The following is a 10,090-nucleotide window of genomic DNA, read 5'->3' as shown; positions in this document are numbered from 1 at the left end:
TTTATATTGCATTCTTCGCAATTGTCTCCAAAACATCTCGTTTTCACACCCATATTTACTCAGACTTTTTTGCTTCTATTATCGTGTACTTTCAACTCTGTCAGTTTGCGCTATTACTTATGATACACCCTGTATATGATTATTTTTGTCACAGCTACACTTCTATCAGAACCAGAAATTGGCGAGACGAAGGATAAACTGAACAAAATATAATAATTGATTTCATTTGTTTCATTTCCTATCTCTACCAATTTTTGTTAATTGCCAAAAATAACAAAATTTAAGTTGTACACTCTATCCCCGTAAACTGCGGAGCCGCGCATAGCGGCAAAGAGTGGAGTGAATCGAGTGGGTAGAGTGAAGCAGTACACGCTGCTGCGACGGTTGGTAAAGTCGCTTTCCCTCTCCTCCACGCAATCCCGTTCCCTGTCACGTGTTCATTGGTGGAGCCTTCTTGCGTCACTACTTGCGCAGATACTTGTTTTCGTTCGCTTGCTCCAGAGATACCCGGGACAGAGTATAGAAATTTAAGAGTGAGGGCCCCATAAGGTTCTTGGCAGGAAAGTCCCGACGCAACTTGACGTAAATATAAAGCTATAATCGAACTACTCCGCAGTGTGCTTCCGCCGAGGATCGAAGCATAGGCTTCTTCATTACTATTAAAGTAACTTAGATACTTTTGAGTACCGGTGTAAGAGGGGACTTTTTCTGCAGACACCCAATTTCAACCTCTCTCTGAACCACCTAGTACAGTGTGTTCCGTTCAAACCTCCCACATTTCAATTCGTCATAGCTAAAAGGTTATGAAGCATAATGGAATGCGAGTTATACTAGACGAAAGAGAAACTCAAAGAACTTTATTGCATGACTTCGAAGTTCACCGTTCTCTCACTATGCAGCGCCACAATCGCATAAAGCACTCCGCAGCAGCGCGCACAATCTGTATTCTGGAATGCAGAGACCAAATTAATCATTACAGTGCAAAGAAATTACCGGAGAGAATATGGGGGTGAAGCACCTGATGGGAAAACCATTAAGGCATGGTGTGCGAAGTTTTTGGCGACTGGAAGTGTTAATAAACAATCCGGAGGTTCTCAGATTGGATATTATTCGTGCTACAAACGGTGCACACATAGAGGTGTATTAGAGTTCAGTGAAGGTGTATTTTAGTGCTTCATGCAATAAAATTCTTTGAGTTTCTCTTTCGTCTAGTACCACTCGCATTCCATTATGCTTCATAACCTTTTAGCTATGATGAATTGAAATATGGGAGGTTTGAACGGAACACCCTGTACATCTTGGACTCGCAGCCAGTATTACCCTCTGTGGGGCTTTGTTGTGTACTGTCGGTATGTCTTTGTGATTGTACTTTCATCAATTTCATCACCAATCATCTTCGCCTTTGCAACCAGCCAAAAGTGTCAGAAAAGCGAAGTAAAATAAATCAAAACTATTATCCGTAACTGCAGTAGCGGCGATTTGGTGCTAATACTTGGAGGGGGGAAGATAGTTTGTTCTTGTCCTGGTGGATAAGGCTTAGCATTAAGATGTTATAGTTCGGGGGTGAAAATTAACGGAAACTGACCGCGCGTCCCTTCTAATCGCCAGCACTGTTGAACTGAGTTACCTTCACAAAGTTGGTTCCCGAAGACTGGTGATCCGCCACCTGGAATAGAACCAGGATCTCTGTGTTACAAGAAGATAGAACAAACATTTACTTTCAAAAGTGGATCAAGCAGTAGCGGTGATTGGGTTGCAAAACTAGGGGGCCAAGGTGCCAAAACTTGTGTGTTGGGGGACAAGGACAATTTAGGCTCTGTCCGAAAGATACAAAGTACGTACTTGAAGTATGATCTTGGCGGAAGTGACGTCACCTAGTACAGTTCGAAAACGCCAAGAACAGAAGTACGCAAGTGCACAGCTCGCAGTACAGAGCTGACTAGGTCACGTGATTTCCACACTCGTTGTTCATTTGTTTGGAATCACGGAGGTTAAAAGCCAGCAACACAGGTTAAATGTACAGTGGGATCCTTGAGTATTACCGGGCAAATTGTCCATCACCATGTTCGTGCACTTTATTTGACCCAATAAGAGCTTCAAGAATTAAAAGAACACTCAAAACAAGTTGTTGACAACTTCTGCACCAGCATACATAAAAAATCCATCGCTTAAAAACACACAGAATGCAAGAGAAAATGAATGAAAATAGTCATGGACAATTTGCACGGTAATACTCATGGATCCCACTGTACGTTATGGTCCAGCAAGTTGTTGGTTAAAGTTCTTATAATATGTGGAAATGTATGTGTACGAACATTTGAAAATGCTGTGTGATTTCTATGGTGAAAAACAAGTGTTTATAACGCGGGGAAAATAACGAGTACTCAGTTTTATCTACTGATCGTATTTGGCGCTGCAGTCGAAGTGCAATTCGAAAGACTTTCACTTCCAGTCCACGACTTGACGACCATACTATAGCTCTTTTCCGTTGTTACGGCGTGCGCTCTAGAAGCTGGCAGGGGAAGTGGAGAGCGGGGAAACGACCTATCCAGCGCAACGAGACAGGCCTGTTAGAGAGAGAGACTACAGCGTTGCCAGAGTAGCGGGAAGGGTGAGTTGAAATCGAAAGAAGCATGAAATACAGACGTCCCATTGTTCGCGTATGGCCTGAGAATGCATATTATCCCCATCTTGTGGTCAGTAGAATACCGATAAGTGTACGATATCAAGTGTATACGTTGTAGGAATTCTTTCCAACTGTACAGTGGGATCCATGAGTAATACCGTGCAAATTGTCCATGACTATTTTCATTAATTTTTCTCTTGCATCCTATGTGTTTTTAAGCGACGGATTTTTATGTATGCTGGTGCAGAAGTTGTCAACAGTTTGTTTTCAGTTTTCTTTAAATTATTGAAGCTCTTATTGGGTCAAATAAAGAGTGCGAACATGGTGATGGACAATTTGCAGGGTAATACTCATGGATCCCACTGTACCGAATGGTAGCTATAGCATTGTCCATTACAATCACTGCATCTTTGATGTTCCTTTCGTCAAGCGCATCTAAAAACTTCAAAAACCACTGAAAACTAATTTACATTACTGTAGAAAACCAGTGTGGCTGGAACCTACGTGACAAACAATAATGCGCCCACCTTTACCCACGGGCACTTTTAAACCCCATGTACCCTCTTTATTTTGCCAATTTTTCGTTGGAGCGTAATTCTGATGTATGTACGTTTCATCTAAATGAAATACCTATATAGGGCAAAGGTTCCTTATTTTTTAGAAGATCCATTTTTCGCAAAAACGTTACTCTGGCTGTAACTATATCGGCTCTCTTCATCAGAAATCGTCTACCGTCATTGCTCTTTTTGTACTTGAACCCCATATACTTCAGTATCCTCCACAACGACGAAACTCCCCACTGAAAGCTTATTTGTGTATGCAAATCAGCGAAAACTTGTTCAGTGTTGGATATTCGCCCTTTACATAATACCCGAGGATAATTCTTCTTGTTATATCTTTATCGCAACCGTCGATTACCTTTGTGATACTGTTCCTTTTGATTCGTTTGCGCGGTGATTCAAATGACGTGGAACCCGACGCCTCAAGACTGTCTTTGCCTTCCCTAACAATACACTGCACAGTTCGCGTACTCACTCCAAAAGCTTCCAACACTCTCTGTTGTACTTTGTGCACACTTACCAAGGGACCACTGTTTTCTGCTTCCTTTTGATAATATCCATGAACCCTACTGATTATTTTCCTGCCTTGGCTACAAACTACCCTCTCTCCTGTTCGCCATCGTACGATAATTACTGCCAGGGGAGCCGACTTGTCAAAATTATTGGGGGGGAGCTCTGATCACTGAAATAAGTTAATCAATGACTCACTCTCTCCCTTTTTTAAGTTTTGGCCTCAGTGTTCGGAATCTCATAAAAGCCCATGAATTCCTCAAAAACATCAAAATTTTTATTCACAGTTCGAATGCAGAATATTGATTGTCAACGGATGGATATGTCACAAGTTTCGTCAACCATAATAGCAAAATATTCTCGACTTTTAATATCTGCTACCACGGAACGCAAAACAGATCTTCCTAATATATCATTGATCTCGTTCTGAATGTCATGTGAGAGCCATTGTAGCCCGAAAGTCCCATCCACTACCCTAGTTCATGCACATCGTCTTTTGAAACTCTTTTTTTAGTAAAAATTTTAACAATACCCATAATTATATACTTAGTATATAGTAATAAGTCATGTGTTTTGTTTTCTCTGGTCACAGCCCGCCCTAAGTTGATGGTTTAGCGGTCTCAGCCCCCCAAAGGTGATGGTCTAGTCTAGAACATTCCAAATGTGTATTTAAAGTTACGTTCATGTGGCACAATTCAGAGTAAACTTGACAAGAGAAGCAAAATAATACATTAGAACTCTTAAGCAAAATTATTTGGGGGACTCTGCCGCCCCCCCCCTCGTTAACATTGGAGGGGCTCGAGCCCCCCAAGCTCCATGGAGTCGGCGCCTATGCTTACTGCGTTAATAAGCACAAATCTCCCTATGGAACAACGAGAGTACAAATAAACGTCACATCACATGCCACATACACGTTTATCGAAGAAACAATGCAGTTAGGTAATACACGACGCGACAACAATTACTCCCACGCACGTTATTCCTACATTCCGCTCATAACAAACAGGAATCAACACTGGGGCAAAACACCATCAGCAACGCGGTGAATTGGCAACACAGCAACGTGCAGAACGAAGTTACCGCTGCAGCTTCCTCCCGCAACTGCGTAACTCTCGGCTCCACCGCTAGGTGGTCTGTTCCCTGGTTGGTCAGCGGCACGTTCCCCGCTCCCCACTTCCCCTGCCAGCTTCTAGAGCGGACGACGTAAGAACTGAAAAGAGCTATAGGAGGATGCTCGCTTCAAGTACGCTCTTGCACCTTTCGGACACGGCCTTACTATCCCTTGGTAGATAAGGTTTAGCATAGCGCGGGGCAGTGTCGTGGCGTGACTTTTTTAAAAGTGTTACCGGTCATCAGACGTTATTAACTCCACCCTACCCTTCCCCCCAAAAAAAACAATAACATGCCTTTGATCTGGATTCTTGTTCATTTCGTTATTTTTTTTTCATTTGCAATCCGCTCAATGATTTATTTAGCCACAATCACTCCTAGAAAGAACTACCACTCATGAGAGAGTTACCGCGAAAATCCAGTGAATAGTAGTCGAGCCTTGTCAACCATCTCTGTTTCTTTGCAAGGAGGTGGAAAGGGGAAGAAGAACCACACATTCGGGTCAGTTTGACGTTTCTGCTGTGAGCAGACGGCAGAATTCCCCTCCTCCAGCGGTGGAAGGGAACTCCAGATGTACGTTCTACTGTTGCCAACTTAGTTTTTTGGAGCAAGGTTTGTCCAAATCACGAATCACATCAAATACTTATCTTTTCGTCTATTACGTAAATGGTCTCAGTTGTAGTTAAATCCAGCTTTGGCTTTGCAGTCTAGCTCTTGTTGCTTCAGAGAAATAGTATCCTCGTTTTAGGCGGGATTTAGCTCTTTTCTGGAAATCCAATGCCGCAGTGGCAACAGGGCCCCTAAACAGGCATATGAATAACCCCCTAGCACACTTGGCTCCAAGTCTTTCCCCGCCCTGCTGTTCCCTTGTATTGTCGCCCTTTCCTCCTGTTGCCTCTTGAGGGTAGCGGAAATATGTCCTCTGCAATATACACTCAACTTATTTAACAATGTTGTTATTTTATTGAGACAAAAACCTTTTGGTTTCTTTACATTTTGCTGTTACCTGCTGTAACACCAGTTACATGCACGCCACGCCTCTGGCGCGGGGTAAAACTGGCAAAAACTGGAGGGAAACTGCCCCCACGCCACTCCTAATCGCCGCCACTGAACAGAAGAGACAAAAACTACAAAGAATATTCTCAACATTGTCATGTTCCACACGTGCGTAAACTCAACAAACGAATGACGTAAACAAAGGAAGATCGCGAGCTTCTGGGAAGTACTTTACAGTCACTCCAAGGCGAAAGGGTCATCCCATACGAACTCCTGGCACGTTTGAGAAACTCTGGGGTCACTCGCGCTTTCAAAACCAAACACTCGCGGTGCTAGACCTAGCCACAACCGCTGGAAATCCATGTTCGCAAGACAATTTTGTTTGGATTAAGCTTGAGTCAAGGACAACCGGTTTCTTTCCTGTCACGCCACGACTGGCAAAGAACTTCACATACTGTGGTTTTTCCCGAGGGATCGTGCACGCAAATTACCATTATGATGAGAGTTTAAAACATTATTACACTCTCTCCGTAAGTTATCAGAAGGAGGAAATGTGTATTGAATACACAGGCAGCAACGTCCTGTTGTTCTAAACGAAGGCAGGGTAAGTCTTGAGTGACGTTAGTGATTAGTGTTAGTGCTACATGGATCCTTAGTGCAACCTTCAGGACTGTTGGCGTCAGGACCTTCTGCAGTCAACAATATCTTGTTTTTTTGTTTTAATGACAATTGGAAGTACTTCAGTGTGAGAGGTTAGTTGAAACATATTTTTGTTTTGTTTCGTCCGGACTATTTTGCTTTCCTTGTTTGAATTGTTGCTATTGAGTTTCGGTTAAGCACTTCTTTTGGTTAATCGACGGGTTGGTGACAGAAGCGACGTCAAGAGGGGTCAGAGTGGAAAATTTGCCAAAAGTAGAATGGATGTATTTATTATGATGTATTCATATTTAGATTTGGTAACGGTTCTGATTGTTTTATGATTTTTTTCAAATTCTCCTAGCAGAAAGACTAATTATCGTAGAATTTTGGCAATCATTGTCACACGAAATTTGAACCTTCCTTTAAGTAATGTTCACTGTTTGGATTTTGAAAAGAATATATTTATGTTTAAAAAACAACTTAAAAATTACCTTACGCAAGCATGTGCGCTTTCCATTGACAAGGTATTTTCCGTTGACAAGAGACAGTAAGTAGCTTAGACTAGTGGGAATGAATGTAGAAGCAAATCGGAACCTTAGTAGAATGCATATAGGGACTTCATTTTAATGCTAAGAGAACCAAACCTGGCCTAAACTAACAACGAAAGCATATATTGAAAACAAAATTTTAAGTAATCGCTAAAACTTCGCAGTATGTGTTAACAGACGAAAGTCGAAATCGAACCATGTAAAAATTGCATTCGTAGCATGATGAAATCGCAATAAAACAAAAGGAACTTGGGCTTTAGAATCATTTCTCATTCGAACCATCGGCTGTGCCCACAAACTTTAGATTGGTTGGTTGAATTGGTGTTTTAAGTGTACTGTATGCACAGCAAGGCTAATCGTGACTGGACCTAAAGTTTAAAGTGGGATCCGAACCATTATGTGTCTCCAGCGGGTATCGAAGCCGTGACCCCTTGATTACAAGGCGATAACGCTACCACTGCGCCATCGGGGAGGCACACTAACTTTAGAACATCACTTTATATCCCCCTATCAGTATACACATGTTAATTTGTTGTTGTTGATGATTTTTTTGTTTTAAGTCCACTTTATGCACAGTAAGGCTAATCGGGAGTGGATCAACAGGTTAAAGTGGGAACCATAACCACTATGTGCCTCCACCGGGCATCGAACCCGGGACCCCTTGATTACAAGGCGACTGCGCTACCACTGCGCCATCGGGGAGGATTTTCAGTATACACATATTCCCTATAGGTGTTATCGTAGCAGTTCTGTATTGTTCTATCTCTTATTACTTAAGCTTGCACTTCATCCTCTTCTCTTTGCGGGGTGTAAGCACCCAAATAGCTACCTGTACTCTAGCGTCTGAAATCACAGCAAGAATCCTCTATGGGACTCGTGTTATGGTCTGTCTATGTGCGTGTTCTTTACTCCATTTCATCTTATCATCATCATCATCTTTACAATTATCAAAAAGTGGCAGAAGTGCGAAGCAAAAAAATAATCAATTAATTCTTTCAGTCTTCTTTTCTCCGCCTCTATACCACACCCCTCTTTTTTTCTCCCCGACTTATTGTACGAACAGTCACATTTCTTTCCATTGTTTCCAAGTTTCTTCATCGTTCAATTGTTAAGAGCACTCTTTCCCACCGCGTGCCCTGGTATAGAAATAAATGTTCCTGCCTATCATCACTATTGCATAGTATAGGCAGAGCGTATAGAAGGAATAGTGTGCGCACTCGCTGAGTTGCCGTGGTCCACCGCCTAGATGGCAGTGGTGACGTTTGAGACGGCGTGTTGCTTACATAACTAACTACATAAGAAACAAAAATGCATGTTACTTACGTTTGGATAAGAGCTCAGCAGCTGGATAGTTTGGAGAATTTCCGAGATGATTTTGCTGTCTTCGAGGCACTTAATTCCTTTCTTATCTCCTTGGTGCGGAAGAAAAATCGACATTTCAGATAGTGAAATACGAGTTTAGGTAGCGTACGCAGCACATGATCTTCACAGCATCCTAATTGCGAAGTTTTTACAGCAATTATATTTAAATTGTCCAAACACTCAAAAACTATATATCACCCCATAAACTATTAGCACATGATAATTTTTCTTCTTCCACTCGTAACAGCACATCATAAACACTTTTCAATGCATAGGTAAGGTATTTACAGCCGTCGCCCGAACCATAGTCTTGGATTAGCGTATAGAGGCAGGTACATTAGTTGGTTCCCTGTGCAGAAAAGTTGTACACAGTTTACAATCCGTCACTTTTGAAATATACCGCACTATGTATCCTGCCAAATGATACACCAAGTATTATTTACCAACACTTTGTTCATTTAAGTTCGGTATGTTATTTTTCCAGTCCGGTATTTGAATTTCATCTTCAACAATGGAAATTTTTTCCCTTATTTTATTTTCAGCTTGCTTCTTCACCGAAAGATTTTTATTTTCGGATGATCTTGCCAGAGTTCGCATTTGATTAACAAAAGACGTCAGAGGAGATTCAGTCCTGTATTCACAGTTTCCGTCCGAAAATAAAGCAAGTTTTGCTGATACGTAAATTGATTGCAGCATATGTAAGTGCAGAAAATCCACAGTGGAGGGATGATCATCACAAGTGAACGACCGCAATATACCAAAATGACGTTCTAGGGGATCTTGATTAAATTTTCCTGTCAAAACGTACTTGTAATTGTTCTTCCACAAATATTCGGACACTTCTAAAGTACTTTCTAAAGTCACTCTTAAGGACTCTAGCGTTTTTTCTGAAGCGAAGGAATTTCGATTATCTCTAAGGACAGCATTCCATTTTATTAAAGTTGTATGTGCTTCTGATCCTTTACTTTATATAGTGCCTGTGCAGGAGTGAATGAATTTAATGCGTCAACCAGGCAGTTTAGGTCCCTTGTGAAATTTTCCGTTGTTTCACTGCCTTCTAACGCCTCTGCATTAATACTCCGATAAAATTTTATTCCATTAGCCACAGATCTGATGAACAGCTGCAGTGCGAGTCTTACATTCATTCGTTGGAATGAATTAGGATCCAAATGAGCAGAGGTTACTTTGTAGCAAGCTTTCATACCGGAAAAGTCAGTAGATGAATCATGTTCATACACTTTTCTGTAAAATGAATAATCAACAATATCACCATTATAGTACACCTGCACTTTATCATGGAAGTTATTCCTTATGCATTTAAATATATGTGGTGCGTCTGAAAATGCCCAAAGCTTTCTACTAGAGTCAGCTAGATTGGGTATAGAGCACTTAAGATTGTTTCTGTTTCCGGAAATTCCTAAGCATTTCCATAACTTTTTGTTAGATTGGCTACCGTCAGATGTAAAACCAATAAATCTGACCCCTGCTTTTTCCAAATGTATGATAACCTGGATAAGTATTTTTGTGAGAATGTCACCAAGGGTGGCATTCCTGCTAGCATATACTGCTATGGGTTGAGTCCAATTATACAGAAAAGGAACAAACATAAAAACTAGAGCATGATTTCCTAATTGATTCTTGCTTTCGTCTGGAGTAAGATTTCCCAAATCAACAAAGCCGTCTATTTTTAAGGAATTCGAGTTAAACTGAATTGCATCCCTAAGTTTAACTTCATCAAA

The 10,090-nt window shown here is 41.3% G+C and overlaps 1 protein-coding gene across 5 annotated transcripts in view; it reads left to right on the top strand.

The window, feature by feature from the left end:
* The window catches only part of LOC146002501 (chymotrypsin-C-like), a 167,107-nt gene that overhangs the window by 57,891 nt on the left and 99,126 nt on the right, over positions 1 to 10,090 (top strand). For 2 of the 5 annotated variants that reach the window (XM_083140390.1, XM_083140384.1), the window contains exon 1: positions 6,064 to 6,554. The exons of 1 other annotated variant lie outside the window; for it this stretch is intronic. The gene's annotated coding sequence lies outside the window, so the exon portion shown is untranslated. Of the gene's footprint in view, positions 1 to 6,062; positions 6,555 to 10,090 lie in introns of those variants that run through there. 2 more of the 5 variants (XM_083140386.1, XM_083140389.1) reach the window with 2 other exon arrangements.

Source organism: Lepisma saccharinum, chromosome 18 (assembly GCF_977018435.1).
Source record: "Lepisma saccharinum chromosome 18, izLepSacc3.1, whole genome shotgun sequence".
Classification (NCBI taxonomy): Eukaryota; Metazoa; Arthropoda; class Insecta; order Zygentoma; family Lepismatidae; genus Lepisma; species Lepisma saccharinum.
The sequence above is the reverse complement of the archived record's forward strand: the minus strand, read 5'-3'. Positions and strand labels throughout refer to the sequence as shown.